This window comes from Vulpes vulpes, chromosome 10 (genome assembly GCF_048418805.1).
Source record: "Vulpes vulpes isolate BD-2025 chromosome 10, VulVul3, whole genome shotgun sequence".
Classification (NCBI taxonomy): Eukaryota; Metazoa; Chordata; class Mammalia; order Carnivora; family Canidae; genus Vulpes; species Vulpes vulpes.
The window spans coordinates 50,643,774-50,663,699 of NC_132789.1; the positions used below are offsets into that span (position 1 = coordinate 50,643,774).

At 52.3% G+C, this 19,926-nt stretch overlaps 1 protein-coding gene and 1 long non-coding RNA gene across 6 annotated transcripts in view; one reads left to right on the forward strand and one right to left on the reverse strand.

Annotated features, from left to right (window-relative positions):
- TRABD2B (TraB domain containing 2B) overlaps positions 1–19,926 on the forward strand; it is a 207,730-nt gene that overhangs the window by 24,497 nt on the left and 163,307 nt on the right. The window lies entirely within an intron of this gene.
- On the reverse strand, positions 6,608–11,158 carry LOC140594197 (uncharacterized). The gene is made up of 3 exons (XR_011994808.1): positions 10,425–11,158; positions 7,236–7,462; positions 6,608–7,137 (listed from the first exon to the last, which is right to left on the reverse strand). It is a non-coding gene; the product is annotated as an uncharacterized lncRNA (long non-coding RNA).

Genomic DNA, 19,926 nt, shown 5'->3' on the forward strand with positions numbered 1-19,926 from the left:
CCCATACAGTTCGCAAGAGGGGTGTGGCCAACAGGGAGGAAGGGCAGGGATGCAGGAGTGAGGAATAGTGGGGGAAGTAGAGTCAGGCATGGGGAGGGGTAGCTCCAGGGTGGGCGTGTGCCCTGTTATTGGTGGTGAGGACACAGTGGGGGTGGATGACACCATTATGGGCTTCCCCTTGGCACCTGGCAGCGTTTGTTGCTTGTCCTGCTGAAACCCACGCCTGGTTCTGCAGGGACCACTAGTTTGTGAATTCTGATTATATTTGATCTTTCCTTTCGGTCGAGATGGTCTGATCTTTTCAGGCTTTATGCCCACGCCTTCATTCATCCGTCTGCCCAGCCAGGCCCCAGGCTGGGTGTGCGGGAGGCCCCATGACAGAGACAGTGCCTGGCTTAGAGGAGGGCATAGGCCAGTCATCCACAAGTCCTTACAGTGTGACTTTATCAAACCATGGCCCCCTCCCAGCCTGTTTCCTCATCTGGAATGGCCACCCCAGGCCTGGGTTCAAGTCCCAAGTCTGTGCCTTCCTGCTGTGTGACCTTGAGCAAGTCCTGATTTGACTGAGTCTCTGAAAGGTGGTGTGGTTCCTTTCTTGCAACGTGTGAAGATCTTGCGGATGGCATGTGTGACAGAGGTGTCCGCTTGTTAGAAAGTGCCCCGGCAGCCCGGGTGGCTCAGCGGTTTAGTGCCACCTTCAGCCCAGAGTGTGATCCTAGAGTCACAGGATCGAGTCCCACGTCGGGCTCCCTGCATGGAGCCTGCTTCTCCCTCTGCCTGTGTCTGCCTCTCTCTCTCTCTGTCTCTCATGAATAAATAAATAAGATCTGAAAGAAAGAAAGAAAGAAAGAAAGAAAGAAAGAAAGAAAGAAAGAAAGAAAGAAAGAGCCCAAGGCTGGTTGAGCTGAAGATAAGCCCATTGCTACCAGCTGCATCCTGCTTGTGAGAACAGACTCACCCAGTGACCTTTTATTTGCACCTGTCCGGAGCAAGAGACATCAACCCCCCACCTGTGGATCTGTTGGGGCAAGAAAAACAAACAAGCAAACAAAACCTCCAGGCTTCAGTGATAATAGCCTGGCCTTGGAATGGTAAGCAGAGCCCATTTCCTATGTTAATGAGGAGTCTACAGTAGAGGCTGCCTGAGATCTTGGGTTGAGAATGATTGTGACTGGGCACTGAGGGGGGCACTTGACGGGATGAGAACTACGAGTTGGCAAATCAAACTTCAATTAAAAAAATATATATTAAAAAAAAAGAGAGAGAGTAATTCTGAGGCTCCATTGCCCGGGACACAGGGCTGCGATGTGTTGATGGCAGACACAGGAGACACGGCCAGGGGCACACGGGCCAGGTGCTTGCCAGGCCTGACACATTTCTTTTGGCCCCTCCAAATGGAATCGCCACCCATTCATTTCTCATTCACTCAACAAATGATTACTGATGCGTCTGCTCCGTGTTGGGGAGCGTCCTGGGTGCTGCAGTTTCCTCTCTGGAACAGAAGGATGTTCGGGGCCCTTGTGCATCTTACATTCTAGCAGGAACAGACCGGCAGCAAGTAAACATAATAAGTGAGTAAAATAGTGGGCGGGAGTTGATATGTGCTGTGAAAATGGAAGTACCCCTGAAGCACCCCTATTCTGACCCCCAGAGCAGCATATTACCCCTAGCTGTGGCAGGTGTTTCTGCCTCTGGGGCTTATACATGCTGAGCCATGGAGGTGATTCCAAGGGGTGTTGTTGTTGTCTCGGAGTGTGTGTGTGCACTAGTGTGCGCACACCAGAGTGTGAGTCTGTGTTCCTGAGCCCAAAATGAATGACTTTGGGCTAAACATTGTTTGGCATTGATTGTACTTCCCTGGCTGCCCAGATCACTAAGTTCTTGTTCCTTCGTGGGCACTCGTGCCCAAGTCCTGGCCCCTGGCAGCTGGCTTGGGGGTCTGGGGACTCCAGCGATGGAGGGATTAAAGCCACAATTACTGTTCTAGGAGCAGCCTGCAGCTTACCTCCTTGGGCTCTCTAGGAAAAGGGTTTACTGAGCAAATTAGAAATTAAAATAAATATGCATGAGGAAATGTGCATCTGGGTCGTGAACGTGGAGTTATCATAAGGCAGGGATGTTACTTGTTTTGAATCAAATATTAACATGCTAATTTCAACAGTTCTTATCTCTCTGAGAGCAGGTCATGTAAGTGTCTTTTAGTCAAGTACTTTCCTGCCTAGTTCCAGTTACCATGGGAATCAGCCAACCGGCGCGGTGACTGTGCATAGAGTCATCAGCATCACTGGTCCTTGAACACCACATTGCACACTGAGATAACACAGTGACACCTCACTTAGGCAACACCAGTTTAAACTGAGCTCTCCCACCCTAAGTGACTTCTCTTAGATAATGAAATCATGACACTTAGGTATCATGATGTTAGCTGACATACTCACTTTGGATGAGAAGATTTCAAAAGTATGTTTGTCTCATTCAACAGCAGATTCCTCAGTTGGAGAGGCAGGGTCACCTCTGGTGGCTCGGCCATCATGTGATGGGGTGCCTGTAGAAGGTGACCCCAGGCCGCTCTCATTCCCTAGAGTCTCCGAGTCCTGCTGACCATTTCTCTACTCCCCCATCAGAGGTAGGCTGAATGTTTTGACTTCTTACTGGGTTCAGCAGCCTTTCAACTTACTGGCTGCTTTTAATCTTTTGTGAACTAGGAAGCTGGAGAATCAGGTTTACGAAAAGTGAGTCCAAAGCTAAACCAAATCATTTCAGATGAGACTACAGAAGCATTCTCCTAAGAGTCAAGTGCATGAATGCAGCGTGCTATCAATTTTGTTGTTTGAATATGCATTCTGAACGCGGGGAGTTACTAGATATGCGACTTCTGGATACACAAATTATCATTGTGTGTGTGTGTGTGTGTGTGTGTGTGTGTCAGGGAGGGTGGTGTTGGTAATGAGTTAATTTGGTTTCTGTAGGGCCCTCTCTTGGCACAAGGGTCCAGTGTGTTTCTTCATGGCCTGATTAGTAGGTCAAAGCTTCCAGAAGGCTGATTTCAGCTCCGGAAAAGAGGAATTTGCTAATAGGGAAGTCTGGTCATAGAATGGTTGCCTTGGGGGGGCCATGGGTTCCTATCACCAGAGGTGTTCTTACAAAGGCCAGGTTACTTATCCAAGCAAAGGGGGGGGGGGGGATTTAAACATCTGTTGAATGACTGACTGGTTTTCAAATCTTTAAAATTTTGTTAACTTCGTTAAAGTCTAATCAGTGTGTACTAAACTGTGTATATTTGAAGGGTTGGCCTGATTGGTTTTTTAAAATCTGTTTTTAAGGGGCACCTGGGTGGCTCAGTCGGTTGACCGTCCAACTCTTGATTTTGGCTCAGGTCATGATCTCGGGGTTGTGAGATCGAGCCTCCTGTTGGGCTCCATGCTGGGCATGCAGCCTGCTGAAGATTCTCTCTTTCCTTCTGCCTCTCCTCCCCTCCTTAAAAAAAATAGATAAGCAACAAAGAAAGTCTATACTTTAGATGGGCAAGGCTATGTTCTCCAGACGTAAGTCTTCGTGTCTGCTGCCTGCTACAGTTCAGGTTAGTGATGGTGTGGACAGAATGTGTGCTTCCAAAATTCATATGTTGAATTCTTAATCCCCAATGTGATGGTATTTGTAGAAGCCGCCTTTGGACCATAACAAGGTTTAGATGAGGTCCTGACGGTAGAGCCCTCATGATGGGATCAGTGCCCTTATAAGTAAAGACAACAGATAGGCTCTCTCTCCCTTTCTCTCTCCCTTCCCCTCCCTCTCTTTCCCTCCCTCCCTCTCCCTCCCTCCCTTCCTCTCTCTCCTTCTCTCTCCCTGTCTCCCTCCCTCTCTTTCTCTCCTTCCCTCTCTCTCTCCCTCCCTCTCTGCCCTTCTCCCCCGTCTTCCTCCCTCCCTCTCTCTCCTTCTCCCCCCCTTCCTTCCCTCCTTCCCTCTCTCTCCAGTATCCCATCCTCTCTCTCTCTCTCCCTCTCTTTCCCTCCTTCCCTCTCTCTCTCTCTCCATCCCTCCCTCCCTCCCTCTCCTTCTCTCCCCCTGTCTCCCTGTCTCCCTCTCTCTCTCTGAGATGGGAGGCCACAGCCAGAGGTGGCCATCTGCAAGCCTCACCAGGACCCAGCCCTGCCGGCACGCTGATCTCACACCTCCAGCCTCTAGAACTATGAGAAGACATACTTTGTTGTTTTGGCCACCTCCTCTGTGATCTTTTTCTGGCAGCCTGAGCGAAGACGGTGACCCTCTTTGCCGGGTGTGGCCCAGTTACTGAGCTTCATGTGGGGCATCCACCCTGCGGTCTAGGAGGCTCCTCCGTCTACCATTTTCACTGAAAGCTGAGTGTAGGTGTGCTTCCCCTGGCTCGTAAGGTGAGATCTTCATCTTAAACAATGAAAAAAAATGGATAACGTCTCATTTGCTGTCAGATGACAGCTGATCAAATCAAGTGCCCAGCTATAAGGCAATAAATACTGACAAGCATGGGCCGCTGCCTTCCGGAAGGCTCTGGACTGTACGTGTCAGTGCTGGGGAGCAGCGCCTGGGTTCCCCTGGCCTGGCTGGAGCTTCCAGATGTCACAAGGCACAGCCCTGCCACCTCCCTGTGTTTGTGGCTGTCTCAAACCCTCAGACCCTATGCTGATGTTCAAAAGGATTTAATAGGCCTCTTTGTAAGCCATGCCAAACAGTTGTTCAAGTGACACGTATTGCTTCATGTGGCTGTGATGCTGAGTGTGCCTTGGGCTTGTTGTTTGGTTGACTCCCCTCTCTGTAAACACTGAGGAGTGTCTGCCTGTAAAACCGTCTTCTTGGTGGGTTGGGGAGGGTGGAGAGCAGAGAAGGCTTCCTTCCCTGCTCTGTTCTTCAGGGCTCGGGGACTCTCCCAAGTTTCCAGATCCGTTTTGGAGCACCGCAGCACTCCCTGACCTCGAGTGCCCAGGCTTGGCAGTGAGAGGTGGGGGGGGGGGGGGGTGGGGGGGGGGGCTCCCGCTGACTCCAGCCACCCTGGACCACATAGTCAGGAAGGCAGGTGGATCCCCACCTCCCCATATACTGACATGGGGGGAGGGTGTGGAGTCACACGTAGAGATTGGTGGCCTTTGTCAGACCCCGCCCAAACAGACTGCCCCCCCCCCCAAGGTCAGTTTTTTTCCAGGGTTGGGGAGAGGTGGGGAGGCCAGGGTAGCCGGCCTCAGGACATGGGAGGGAGGGGACAGTCAGCTGTCAGCTGTCTGGAGGTGAGCCCAGGGGGCATCTGGCTGGCCTTCCCTCTGGCCTGACATCCTCCACAGGAGTTTACAAGAATCTCTGGCCCCAAAGGGGATTTTTTTGTGAGGAGGGGATGCTTAATTGAAAGCATGGGTCTCTAATCTGGTCCTAGACCCTGCCAGACATGTCCATCACTTTGTCATGTGGAGATGCAGCCTCCAGTTTCTGGGAAAGCCAGACTTCCGCCCTTGTTGGAACCCCTTACACCCTCCCCTCCGACAGGGGCACCTCCCTACCCCAGGGACTTAAAAACCTACAACATGGACTTGATGCTTGAGTTGAACCTATTTGATCAAGTCCTGGAAGTTAAATCAAAGGCCGTTGAGGAGGAATCACGTGCGGTGTATAAAGTCCCCGAATCCACGTCTAAACAAAAAGACTTTGAAGACCAGGCTGGCTCAGTACCCTGAATGGCAGGAACGGTGCTAAAGAGTGCAGTAGAGCCCTGGGATGAGGGATATGGTGTCTGCTTGTGCAAGGGGCAGCAGCCTCCAGGGCCCCTGGCCCATGCAGTATCTGGCAGGGTGTTGTGGTCCCCTGTGCTTGGCCACAGGTCAGAGGCTGTGAGCTGTGAGCAGCCCCGGCCCGACCCCCAGGCTCCCCAGCTGGGTAGAGGATTCTAGTTGAAATCCTAAGGCTAGGGGATCCCTGGGTGGCTCAGTGGTTTAGCGCCTGCCTTCAGCCCAGGGCGGGATCGTGGAGTCCCAGGATTGAGTCCCCCGTCGGGCTCCCTGCATGGAGCCTGCTTCTCCCTCTGCCTGTGTCTTTGTTTCTCTCTGTCTCTCATGAATAAATAAATTCTTAAAAAAAAAAAAGAAATCCCAAGGCTGTTCAGTACTAAATGAACAAGTAAAGGAATATTATATTTATCAGAAGCAAAACTGCAGAGAGAACTCAAATGGCACGTTTTTACCCCTCAAATATATTGATATTCATGGCTCCATCTGAGGTAACAACCTCTTTCCTGATCAGAAGCCTGGACTGGCATCCCAACAAAATCACTGGGGACAGGGATGCAGCTTAGCAGGGAGGTTTTTCAAAACATGACACTACCGGGCCTGGGTGGGAAGATCTTTGTTCAATACAAAGTTTAGAAAGCATGTGGCCAGCATTTCGGAACTCTTAACGAAGCCTGCGTCCGTCCCTCAGCAACACTAAGGGTCATCTCTGCCAAAGCCTCCAGCCCTGGAATTGCTGAGTGTCCAAGGCTTCGAGTCTGGAAAGCGCTCAGCCCACCCCAGGAAGCGCCAAGGTGCCCTGGGTGCCCCCCGCGCGCCCACAGGTAGTGACTCCCCGCGTAATGTAACCAGAACACTCGTTTTTCATCTGTTAATTTCCAAATTGGCTTGTTAAATCTATACATTCCAGAGACTTGGGCCAACATTCCAGGGAACCTTTCCACGGACACTCAGAGCAGTTCTTCTCAGCAGGATTTGTTTAAGCAGAGGGAATGTGAAAAAAAAAATTCTCCGAACAAACGCTCTTCCTCTCGCAGAGGGAACCTCGGATGGCAGCGTCATTACCAGGGCCCGCGTCTCTCGGGCTCTCTCTTGTCCCTTCGGCTTCCCGCGGGGGCTCGGGCCCCCAGCCCTGGGCCCAGCCCCAGCGCCCTACCTCCGTGGTCCTTAAGCTCGTGTCCACACAGCCCCACCGGGGGACTCCACGCAGGCCACTCCTGGTGTTTCCTTCCACGCAGTTGCTGTTGGGACATGGACGTGAAAGTGTGTCTGGAGCCTCAGAGCAGTGGCCTGGGGAGGTGACCGTCTTGCTGCCAGATGGGCACGTAATGCACCGCACATGTGAACGGGGCACCGGGGGCTTTAGCTGGAATTAACAACCGCGCGAGACCTGGAAGCAAATAAATAAATAACCCAAGTGTTCAAAGGCTGTTTATCAGCACAGTTTATCTCCACTGCTGAATGCCAACTCTTTTTTCCCCAACTTACCTCTTCCAGTCCTCTGACCTTCAGAATTCTTCCCACTTTCGGGCAAATTGGAGTTGCTTTGGGTCTTCCTGCCCTTGCATAAAGGAGTGGCCCACTCTTCTTCTCCGAAGTGCTTTAGTGGGGAGATAATTTTCCTTTTCCCCCAGGAGGCACCTCTAGGCAGTGGGGAGGCAGCAGAGATGGTTCCTGGCCCCCCTCAGCATTCTGGTCGATTTGTCACTTGTCACCTGGGGCAGGGGTAGTAAAAGTTGTCCAAGCCTTGTCCAGATGTTGCCTGCTGTCTGTCACTATTTTCAACAAGCACGTTTCGAACACTTAACAGGTGCACACGCAGAGCCGGGCACCTGTCTGCAAGGTGGTCCCTGCTCTCAGGAACCTGTTAATCCCCGCCTGGGAGAGAGCCCATCAGATAAATGCAGACCTGTGTTTTGATCCGTTCACGCTCACTGTCCTGGGATGGACGCAGCTAGTACCTAGCAGTGGCAGGCATATGGTCAGTATTTATTGAATGATGGAATTGATATTGAAATTACAGAAATTTGGTTCCAACTAGGAGGTAAGACAGTGGCCAGGCTTACCTGTTATAGCTGGAGAGTAGGCCCACCTGCATGGTGTGTCTGGTGTGCCAGGAATAGATACCTGCTCCTGAGGGTGTGCAGCCCTCCTGGTGGGAGCCCTTGAGCAGGAGCCAAACTGCATCGCTGTATGCAGTGGCCACGCTTGGGGCGGGGCGGGGGCATGGCATGTGGGGACACACAGGGGTGAAGAGCACACACTGAAGCCAGAGTGCTTGGGTTCGTGTGCTAATGTCACCACGAGGTACCAGTGTTCCTGTCCCCTCATCTGTAAAACAGAGCTGTGTGAGTACCTACTTCAGAGAGTTGCTACGTAGCCGAAATGATTCAGTATGTGTAGAGTGTTCGGAACAGGGTCTGGCACATAGTAAATACTAATTACCTATTAGCTCTTTTTCATGTTTTTATTATGAGGAGAGGGACGGGTGTCAGGATCTGAGGGTCCAGGGAAGCTGTTGGGCAGCTCAGTTTCCGGAAGAGTGAGAGGGTGGGAAGAGGGGGAGCTGCAGTCAGAGATTGTTCTGTGGGCTGTGGTCAGTTTGAGTTGAGTCTCTAAGGCTGTAGCTCTCTGTGGCCCTCGGGTCTTATCTGGTGGGTGGGTTTCTACAGTGGTGGAGGCAGGGGGTCATAGGTGAAGTCAGGTGGCCAGCAGCCTCCTCCTGGTTCTGAGCAGCAAATACCTACTTCCCCCCACCCACCCACCCACACACACATGCACATGCACGTGCATGCACTGAATTGCAGGGAGTGTAACAACTGGCATCTGGCAAACAGGCAAGATCAGGCTGGGCAGTCTAGAGCCAACCAGGTAGGCCGGGATCCAGTGATTTGTCTGAGTGCCCGCTAGGGAAGCAGAGGCAGAGGCCTGGTAGAGATTGCCTAGTGTTTCTGGCAAGCACAGCTGAAATCAGGTGTGTGGCAGCCGACCCCACACCCTGCCCCTGGCACGGCCGATTGGTGGACTCCAGGCCTGGCCTGAGGATCATGGGAGCAGAGTTCCCAGTGACCCACATCCGAATAGGAGGCAGGGGGAGAGGAGGCCTGGAGACATCCGAGGCTAGCTAGTCAAGGTAGAAGGGGCTCGTGGAGGGCGTGAGGTTGAGATGGCTCCTGGGGCCATTGGGACTTGGAGGACTAGAGCCGAAGCATTCAGGGCAGAGGTAGCCAGTCCGGTGAAGACTGAAAGGGCGTTGTGTGTGACGAGATCCAGAAATATGAATAAAGTCATGTGCCTGGAGCAGAGTGATGGCCTGAGAACCTGGGGAAGAAGCCTGAGATTAGATTGAGGATCAAGGCTGGGGCGAGGGAGCCTTGGAAGCCAAGCTAGTGATGAAGAGCCAGTGGGCATGATGTGAGCAGACTTCTATGAGTCAAGTGGTGGCCCGGAGTCTCTGCTATTTTCTGTGTCTCTACTGGAGACACTTGTATCAGGAAAGAGAGGCAGGGCCCTGGAAGGGCGGAGCAAGAGCTTGGGCCAGGAGATGACTAGAGGCAGTTGGGGCAGTTATGAGCTTCATCTTTGTAACCAACACCCACAAAGCAGAGGTAGAGGCTGAGGAACAATGAGGAAAGGAGAGATGAGTGAAGGGAGAAGCCCCCTCCAGGGGCTCATGAGCTACTTGAGACACATGGGTGGGGGCTGTTAGGAGGCCAGGCCTCTGTGGGAAGAAATGAATTCCCCTTCCTCCCGCAGGACTCGAGGCAGGTGTGGAGGGCCCCACAGACAGGCTGCCCGGGAGTGCGGCCCCTGGGAGTGGGGTCTGGGCTGGAGATGAGGACTTGGGAAACTCTGCGGCAGAGCTGCGAGGCCATGGGCGGGGAGGAGAAGATGGAGAGAAGGAGAGGAGACAATGACAGCAGTGGCCATCCTCGGGGCCAAGCAGAGGGGAGGGGGTGCTGCAGCCCGGGAGGCCACGTGGTAGTGGCCATGCAGCTCTTGCTGTGCCCTGCCTGGAGACCTTCTGCAGCTTTGTCCCAGCCCGCCCCTCTGCTGAAATCCCTGTTCCCCGACAGACATGTGCACACATGTGCAACGCCGCAGAGCCCACGGTGCAGGCAGGCACACGGCATGGCACTCAGTTGGTTGCAGAGGGTGACCCCGAGCAGGGAGCTGAGGCACATACAGGCCTGAAAAGCCCAGTGGGGATGCTCAGCCATGGCCTCGAGACCCCCACCTTCGTGGAAGGTGGGGGGACACACCCCGTGGTTCCAGCTTCTAGAACCACGCCTTCATCTCCAGCTGCCCTACATTGACTGTCCACCTGTCCCCTTGCCTGCCTTTTCCTTGGTGTCTCTTGGTGTCTGCAAAGGTGTCTGTAAAAGGGGTCTGCAGCCTCTTGAAGCTGTAACCTGAATTCCTGTAGCTGGGCACATGGTAGGCTCTCGGAAAATGCTCTCCGACTGCATTGTGGCATCCTATAAAATGAGAGGTGTGGACAGAGGGGAAACTGAGGAAGAGCGGAGCTCAGGGTGTCTGGTTCTCTGAAGTTAACACACAGAAAGGAGGCCAAGCCATTGGGTGGAAAGCACACGGGAGTGAGAGGCAGGAGCCCTGGGTGGGAGCTTCGCCCCTACTCAGCCATCAACCCCAGGTGAGGTAAGAGAAGAAACTCACATTTCCTGAGGATCTTCTCAAGTTGAGCATGAAACCTGCCACTTGCAACAGGCTGCAGTGCATTTCATTAATCCACAGAGCAGCCTCATTCAGACACTGGTTCATGGTCTTCATCTTACTTAGGAGCATTGGGTGAAGTTCCAAGAGGTGAGGTGACTAGGTCAAGGTCACAGAGCCGGCAGGTTACAGGTCGCCTGGTCATGTGTTTCCTATTTGCCAGCAAGTCTGATTCTCACCTCAGTGCGGAGCTGCATTGCTCTCTGATGCCTGGCCATCCGTGGCCCCGCGAGCTACTGGACCTAGAAGAGGTCTTCTTGTGTCAGAGAAGAAGCAAGAGTGCACCTTCGGGGAGGTATGGAGCGGGAGGGAGTCCCAGGTCCTTTGGAGCCCTGTGATCCTAAGAGCAGGGACCGTGTGACTTGAATACGCAGTGTTTAGGCCCAAACTCTGTCTTCGATGCCTGGAAACATTTGACGTGATGTCATGAATTGCTATGAAAGTGTCTCTCCAAAGCTCCAAGGAAGGAATTAGGCTTTTGCACGTACGTATGTGTTCAATTTTCAGCTGTCCTGATTTCTCTCAAAAAGCCGCTGGTTATTCCTCGGAGTTGGTCCAGGTCCCTCTGTGTTTCATCTGCACTGGGACAAGTCTGCACGCCTGACTCCTCTTGTCCCATTTTTCCGGGCTGTTGGCGCCGGCCTCAATGGCATTTTTCAATCACGCGCTGTTAGGAGCTAAGAAAATGAAAACACAGCAAACATCCCCCAACCCTGAGTGATAGCAGGGGGTTGCTGGGGTGCCTGCGGACTGAGCTGGAAGCTGGGGTGGGGTATGAACCAGGCAGTCTCTCCAGCAGAAGGAGGTTGTAAGAGGAGACCCCGGCTTTCCTCATGGGAACTAATAGCAGGAAAGGGCCAGCAGAGAAAGATGACACCTGCCTCAGGGAGGTCACTGTGTCCCCAGACAGGAGACAGGTCATGTGGGAGAGCAGTTCTGGAAGCATGGAGGTAATTGGTCTTACTCACTAGGAGCTCAGCAACTACGAAGAGCGGGTGAAGGCACAGCTCCAGGAGCCCTGGGGATGGCTCTGCTCTCTGCAGTGTGCATCCTGCCCTTGACGGACTCGATGGGCATGTGCATGAGTCTGAGAGTGGGTGATGGGTGTGGTCGAGGGCCTTTAGTGTTGGGGATGGAGTCTAGAGGAGGAGGAGTTTGACTCATGGAGAAGAGGAGAAAGAGTGTTCTAGACAGAGGGAGTACCAGCCAGTGGGTGGGACCAGTGTGAGGCAGCTGGTCTACTCCTGGTAGGAGGCGAGTATGGGCTCGGCTGCCTTCTGCACCCTCCTAAAGGTCGCCAGGTGCCTTCACCCAGGGTCTCCGTGAAGCCCAGCTGTTAGGCTGGGCGGTGGCAGGTGTGAGGACGGCTAGATCTGCAGAGGCAGGGGTGAGCTGGGTGGCTTCCTGGAGGAGGAGGTATACCTATGTGGAGCCTCAGGGAAGTAGATGGTTTGGACGAAGTAGGGAAGGAAAGCAGGGCAGGAGCCCCATAAGAGCACAGAACCAAGGGCCAGATGAGAATGTGACGTGGAGGGTGGGCAGGGGCCGACTGAGGGGCACTTCGTCGTGCCATGTGGCACAACGTCTGGCACCTTCCATGAGGCCGTAGCTCACTTCTAAGGGGGGCCGTGAATGCCGGGCATTCCTCCCTGGGTCAACAGGAGGCTCTCTGGGCGGGCCACTGAGGACGCGGAGTGTCTGAGCCAGTGTCCGAAGACCCGGCTCCTGTGGCACCGGGCAGTGGCCTCCCCACTCCGTGCCCCCCCTCAAGCTGGAAAGCAAGGATACTGGGGGACCTCTGGCACCCTGTGATCACCCCACCGGAACGTGCCCGCTGCTCCCGCGGGGAGGTGGAGCGCCGCGAGCTCAGTGGGCACCTGGGAGTGTGGACGGCTGTGAAGTGGCTCGGGGCAGAGCCCCAGGCAACAGGGGCCCCAGAGCTGCGCCTTCTCTAGCGTGGTGCTCGCCGGGGGCTGCCCCTGCCCCCCACCGCATGTCCCTTTGATCTGGGGACAGCAGGCCCACCAGCAGGACTTCCCAAGGCCCAGGCCCGCTACCCCCGGGCGCCCGGCCCGGGGCTGCCCACGCGGGGCCACGGCGTCCCGTCCGCCCTGGGCCCGGGGTCCTGGCTCCACACTCCGTGCTCGCTGAGGTTTATTTATTTATCATTTGTTTGGGGTGAAATGGGAGAGAATCGAATCCAGTGGGCTGTTTTAGCCGCAGTTGGCGAGAAGAAAGGCATGTCTGTTTCTCCCGAAAGAATCCCCTGCATTGTGCCGGGCCCCTCGGTTGGCTGCAGACAATGCCCTCCTTTCTCCCGTGCCCGCCCGGCGGCCCTCGGTCGGTCCGGTGGGCCTGCGCTGCCCGCTCGGCTTGGCTGCCGCAGGGACACGCCGAGGCCCCGACCGGTCAGGCCAACCGCGCCCGCCTCCTGGGGCTGCCGCGCCCGGGGGCCCGCAGGCCGCTCGCTTGGGAGCCGGGTCCCTCGGCGTGTGTGCAGCGCGTGCCCCGTGCCAGGCACTGGGCCCCAGGAGGTGAAGGCGCCCCCACAGTGAGGCTCACGTTCTGGGCCGCCGCCCACCGCCGCCCGCTGTGCCTTCCTGGCCCTCGTGCACACTGAGAAATGAGGTGCTGCGCCAGCGGGTGACTCGCCAAGCCCACACGGCCGGGGGGTCAGTGGCCGAGATGTGGGGCTGCGTCTTTTCACCACTTGGGTAAAGAATCAGTGGGTCAGCAGAAGCTGAGGGTGACCTCGGCGTGCCCTGTCTGCTTGTCCGCGGTCTCTCTTCCAACCCACTGGCCCAAGCCACTCACCTCATGCAGAACAGGATCAGAGTCTAGCCTGGCCTCCACGTGCTCCCTGGTGGCCTCCTTAGCTTCACAAATGCTTCTACTTTGCTTTCCCCTCTTTGGTCTCCTTTCAGTTTTGCAGTTTCTCCTTTAGCTCCACAAACTCGTTTCTGTCTCAGGGCCTTTGCACTTGTCTCATCTGCCTGAAACTTTCTTCTCTAATGTTGGGGGGGCTGGTCCTTGACAGGTAGGGGGAGTGCATCGCTCAAATTAAATAGTCTCCTCCCACCCACACTCCTTAACTCCTTACCTTTCTGTCCCTATTTATATCATTTGTCACTTTGTGAAATCACAGTACTTGTATACTTGTATTTCTTTCCCCCCCACCAGGATGTAAGCTTGCCCAGTCTGTTCTAGGAACTTGGTAAATATGTATATTTTTAGAATGAATGAATGGCATCTGAAATGGGTCTTAATTTTCAGGGACTTTTTCTCAGAATATTTACTGTTTCCTTTGGTAAGTTTCTGGGACCTCGAGGACATAGATCTGAAGAGCCAGGGCCTAGAAAGGTCTAGTGATAGCATAGGCTCACCAGGGGAGGCCAACAGAGTTGTGCAGAGACGTTATGTGACCACGCTTCAGAGTCAAACCAACAGACTGTGAGACCTTGAACAATTTACTTAGCTCTCCATGCTTCCATTTTCTCATCTGTAAAATGGAAATAATAATGGTACCCCCCCCCCAAAAGATGGTTTTGAGAACTAAGTGACTTGATGTATAAAAAGTACTTAAAAAAATGCTTGGCCCCTGACAATATTAGTGTTATCTATAATCACTGTTATTGGTATTATCATTTATTACCTCATTATATTATTAGTAGTATTAGTAGTGGCAGTTCAGTTATTATTCCTAGTCAGCTCTGATATTTATAGCCCATGTACCCTTATGTTAGTCATGGGGATGTATTGAAAAAATACTCGTCATGTGCTCCGGTCATGGGAGCTGAAGACTGATGGACAGAAGGGAGTCTGGGGTGGGAGAGAGGGGTGAGGAGGCTTGGCTGGGGGTGGGCTGGGACGAGCATGGGGAAGTGATTTGCAGCCAGGGAAATGGGGAGTGTGTACCTAGCCAAGAGAAAGGAAACATCTTAGAATTTCCAGGGAGGAATACAGAGATTAAGGCACCAAAAAGGAGGGGAGGGAGACAGAGCATCTGATTTTGCCACTTGGGAGGGTCTTGGAACCTTATGGAGGAGCAAAGAGTTTGTATTTCCCTTCCCAACAAGCCCAATGCCGAGAAAAGGATTAGGGGTGAGTCCTTCGAGCTGGGCTTCCACTCTGTCACCCTCCTGAAAATCCAAATGCGGTTCTGGTTTTTCAATCCAAGGAGTGGAGAGAGGCAGGGAGGTCTACGCACTCGAGGTCTAAACCCGAAGGCCTTCCTGTACACCATGTCCCCCTGCCCTTTGGTCAAGAGCATCAGGAAGTGAAACATTAATAGCTGGAGAGGTATGTTTACCCCCAGGTGCTCCAGGTGCTACAGGTTGGTTGGGGCGACAGGTTTAGAAGTTTGATTTGGACTCCAGCTTACCTTTTATGAGGCCGTTTTGCTTAGGGGTCTTTAGCTCCTATCTGCTCCCCCTAAAGGACATCCCTAGCACAGCATCATCCAGAGGATGCCCTGAGGATAACAGCGCCTTTGTCCCCAAGATGCCAAGAGTCCCTGTCCCCGCAATCCCAGAGCCCATCTCTACTATTTCATGTGTTTGACCCCCAAATTGCAGAGCCTGTGTCATCAGCATTTCAGGACTTGCAGCCTCAAGATTGCAGAGCCCAATCGTTAAGATTATCAGATTAAGATAGAGCCCGTGTCACCGAAGCCCCACAGCCTTCCTTCCAAGGGACTTTTCTGACCTCTAACCCGTGCTATCAGGTCTCCTCTGTCCCTTGCCTCTCTGCCCGAGGAATCCTGGACTAGGAAGCAGGCCTGACCCTGGGACTGCTTTCTGGTGGCTTGAGATGAATCTCCACCAAGTCATTCACCTGGCTGGGCCTCGGTGTCGTCACCTATAAAATATGGATGGCAGAGGACCTCAGAGGGTGTCTGGGAGGATGGGGAAGATAGAGTGCTGGGGAGGAAAGTGCTTTGCAGATGTGAGCTATTCCTGTTTTAGTGCCTGTCAGCCCTGCTCAGCGTCAACATCGTGACACTGGAAAATCCAGCTACGTGCCCTGCTTGTCTTGGCTTTCATTTGCTCCATGGGCCGTGTCCACCCTTTGCTGTTTACCCAGATTTTTAACTCAATCCACTCCTCGGCTCCTCCAGCCCTCTCGTCTGGTTTCACTGTTTGCCGGCTTTCCTGTGTATGTTCCAGGAGTGCCCAAGTCAGGATTAATCCCTTCTCTGCTTTCACCTCCTCCGTTCATGCCTCTGTTAGCACCCGCTACAAAGCTGCTTTGTATACAGTTTATACACGTATGTGTTAATTATGTTATTATGCTAATTACCTCCTGCCTCCATCACTTGTGGGTCTTTGGTGTCTAATAGCGTTGACTGACCTTGGGCCAGGTCCCTGGTCTTTCTGAATCTCAATTTCCTGACTGCTAACCTGGGGAAAGTAACACATACCTCATACAGTTGTGGCGATTAGCGAGGAACAGAAAACCAGCCTTAAAGCATTTAAAGAAGCTGGCGGCACTTAGTAGGCACTCGTAAATATTAGGAGAAATGACAAAATAAAGTGGGAGGAATGCAAGCTTTGAAGCTGAGTTCAAGCCGCAGCTGTGCCCAGGCGAGTTGTGTGACATTAGGCAGGCTACTTAACTCTCCTGGACCTCAACTGTCTCACCCTTAAAATCCTTAAAAGTGGCGTAACAGGACTGCAGCAAGCGTTAGTACGAGAGTGACTAAAATGTGTGGAAAAGAGCAGACAATTAGTAAATGGAACCTGTTGCTGTCTCGCTTTACCTCCTTGTGGAAGAAAGCTGGTCTTATTTATCTTTGTGCACCCGTTGGGCTGTTTAGACAGCACAGCTTAGTCTCCGAAATGGATTAAATTAACAAAACTAATAACTCAGGTAAGAGACTGCAAAGAGGGGAGAAAGGGACAATATAAGGCTGCATGAGAACGGATGAGAGAACTCGTCCCAGCTCACTTCTTGACTTTATGAGACCAGCATCCTCCTGGCACCAAAATTAGACAAAAACATTACAAGAGAACCATAGACTAGTATTCCTCACTAATGTGGGTGAATCAAAAATTCTCTTCTAAGTATTAGCCGATCAGATCCAGTGATATAGAAAAGGTTACTCTTATCAGAATGAAATGGGGTTTTCCTGGGAATGCAAGGCTGCTATAATGTTCAAAAGTCAAACAATTTTAATATGTTTAAATTAACTTGACTAAAGGAGAGGAAACCCCTATGATGATCTCAGTAGATGCAGCAAAAGCCTTTGATGAAACTAAGCACCATTCATGATAAAAACTCTCTATAAACCAAGGTAAGAAGGAACTTTCTTGATCTGATAAAGGATGTCTACAAAAAAACCCACAACTAACGTCAAACATCATGGTGAAGATTGAATATTTTCCCTACGATCAGGAATAAGGCAAATCACGTATCTGATGAAGGACTTATATGCAGAATATATAAAGAACTCTCAAAACTCAATAAGGAAAAAATATGATAAAAAAATGAGCCAAATAGTCTAACACTTCTCAAAAGAAGACACAAGAATGGCAAATAAGCACCTGAAAAAATGCTTAACATCTTTAGTCAGTGGGAAAATACAAATTAAAACTGCAGCAAGATGTTGGCAAATTAAACTTCAATAAAAAAAATGCAGGGGGATCCCTGGGTGGCTCAGCAGTTTGGTGCCTGCCTTTGGCCCAGGGCATGATCCTGGAGTCCCAGGATCGAGTCCCGCGTCGGGCTCCCTGCATGGAGCCTGCTTCTCCCTCTGTGTCTCTGCCTCTCTCTCTCTCTCTCTCACATGAATAAATAAACAAAACCTTAAAAAAAAACTGCAGCAAGATATCACTGCATACTTATTAGAGTGGCTACAGTTCAAGCTGACAATACCAAGTGTCGGCGAGTTTATGGAGCAACTATAATTCTCATACGTTGCCGTTGGGAATGCAAAGTGGTATGACCACTCTGTCAAAACAGCTTTGCAGTTTCTTATGCTTGCCATACCTGGAAGTCCTACTTTCAGGTATTTACCCAAGTGGAACCGAAAGCTGTGTTCCCCCAGAAACTGCATGCAAATGTTTGTAGTGGTCTTATCTGTAATGACCCCAAACTGGAAACAACACAGGTGTCCCTAACCTGGGACACTGATACGCTGACTGTGGTGCATCTGTACGATGGGATACTGCTCAGCAATGAAAAGGAAAAAGCCACCGAGCACTGCAGATGAATCTCAGATGCACTATGCAAAGTGAGAGAAGTCAGATGCAGAAAGCTGTACACTCTATGATTCACTTATGTGACATCCTGGGGAAAGAAGCAACTGGAGAGATAGAAAATGGTAAAGCTGTTGGGGGGTGGAGATGGGCTCACTGCAGAGGGACACAGGCAAATTCTCTGGGGTGTGGGAACTGTTTTAGATCTCAATTTGGGTGGTTATGGGACTGTAGGTGTTTATCAAAATTCAGAGAACTGTACACTAAGAATATGTCTTAATGGTGAAAAGGGAAGAAAAAAATGATTCAAGAGCAGGTTAGTCAAGCTCTAAGGTCCTCAGGGTAGGCAAATGGTTAACTCCGGAGGTTCCTTCCTCTCCCTGGAACGTTGTTGCCTTCTACCCGTGGCTCCTGCTCCCCGCCTTCAACCCCCAGAGAGCTAAAACAGAAATGCAGGTGGAGCCCCTCCTTTCAGAGGCCCCCCACTACCTGTGCTGTGAGATGCGAGTCCATCCCATGGCTCACTAGGCCTTCTGCCATCTGTTCCCTGCCCACCTGGCTTCCCAGCCCCGCCTAAGCTCCAGAACACTCAAGTGCTTTGTATTTTCTGCCCAGGTCAGACTGGCTCCCACATCGGTGCCTTTGGGGTCCCAGACCTCTTATTTCTATCTTTTCAACCCCTAGGTCTCCCTGAGATGCTTCCTCCTGGGGAGTCCTCCTGGTTCATAGCTGCATACTTCCTCCTTGCTGTTCCCAAATTGCTCTACTTGTCACAGCTCTGATGGGTGGCCGTGGCCACGTGCTGCTCACATCGCCCTTCAGGGGAAAGCCCTCTGCTAGGGAATGCGGACAACTGCCAGCCTCCAGGCCTCCAGGCCCCCAGGCCTCCAGCCACCGCTCCCCTTTGAGCCGAGTCTGTGCTAGTCCCGGCAGCCCCAGCCAACGGAGCACAGCGTGTGCGGGGACCTCGCCGTGCCTGCCCAACCCGCTCTGTGTGCCGTTTTGTTGGGCCAGCTGAGCCTTCCTCTAAAGGGCTTTGGTCTGTTGCTCCTTCTCTCAATCCTCCGTGGCTCCTCCACCCTCTCTCTTCACCGTGAACAACCCACACTCAAGGCTGTCCCTGGCTGCTCGGCGCCCCCTCCCTTGGCCGTGTGCAAGCATCACCTGCAGTAAGTCGCTCGCGCGTCTACCTCTGTCTTGGCTTCTGCTTCCTGAAAGACTTCTCATGGTTATTCCTTCTCCCGTGGGTCTTGACTTCTTCTTCCACTGGCTCTTAACTCATGCATTTGTTCAACAAACACTTCTCAAGGCCCAGCGTTCCCAGGGCCCACCTTCCACAGCTCTCTTGCCAGAGCACCCAGCCGGGTCCTGCTTATCTGCCTTTGCCTCCCGCAGCCCAAACACACACAGGAACTCCGTGCCCTGTGGCCCATCCTGTCCTGGGCTCATGTACCCCTGCCCTGTCTTACACCCTAGGTAGCTTCTTCCTTCCGGGCCTTCTGTGAATGAGTTCCAGGTGGTGGCACCAGGCCCTGGTGACTGCTCATGACAGTGCACAGCATATGTTAGGGTGCAGAAAGTACTAGTTGGGTGTCTGAGTGACTCTCATATGACTGTTGTCCAGATTGATCGGAAGAGATAATAGGCATAAAACAATAGGCATGTGGCCTGGCAGGCAGCAGGTTCATGGTAAAGGCTTATGGTCGATTTCCAGTAAATTCCACTTTATATCATATCTCACAAATTGGAGCTGATGTTTCCTTCTTTTTTTTTTTTAAGATTTTATTTATTTATTCACGAGAGACACATTGAGAGAGAGAGAGGCAGAGAGAGAAGCAGGTTCCATGCAGGGAGCCCGATGTGGGACTCCATCCCGGGTCTCCAGGATCACGACCTGGGCCGAAGGTGGCGCTAAACCGCTGAGCCACCCGGGCTGCCCTGATGTTTCCTTCTATTGTGTTCTGTATTTTGTTTTGTTCATCTCATAGAGTTGGGAAAGACAGTCGATGAAACCTTCTATGCCGTTTCTTTCCGGAGACACAGGACACAAATGTGCATGCCTCAGGCAGGGCCAGCACAGCAGTCTGTAGGCTGGAGACCTAAGTGCTGGCTCTGCCAGGAGCTTATCCTTCTCTGGGCCTCAGTATCACTCACCATCTGTAATAAGGAATCAGACTGATGTTCACTATGCTCCCAGAACTCAGGTTCCACAATAAAGTCCAGAACCAATAGAAATGAACTTGGATTTA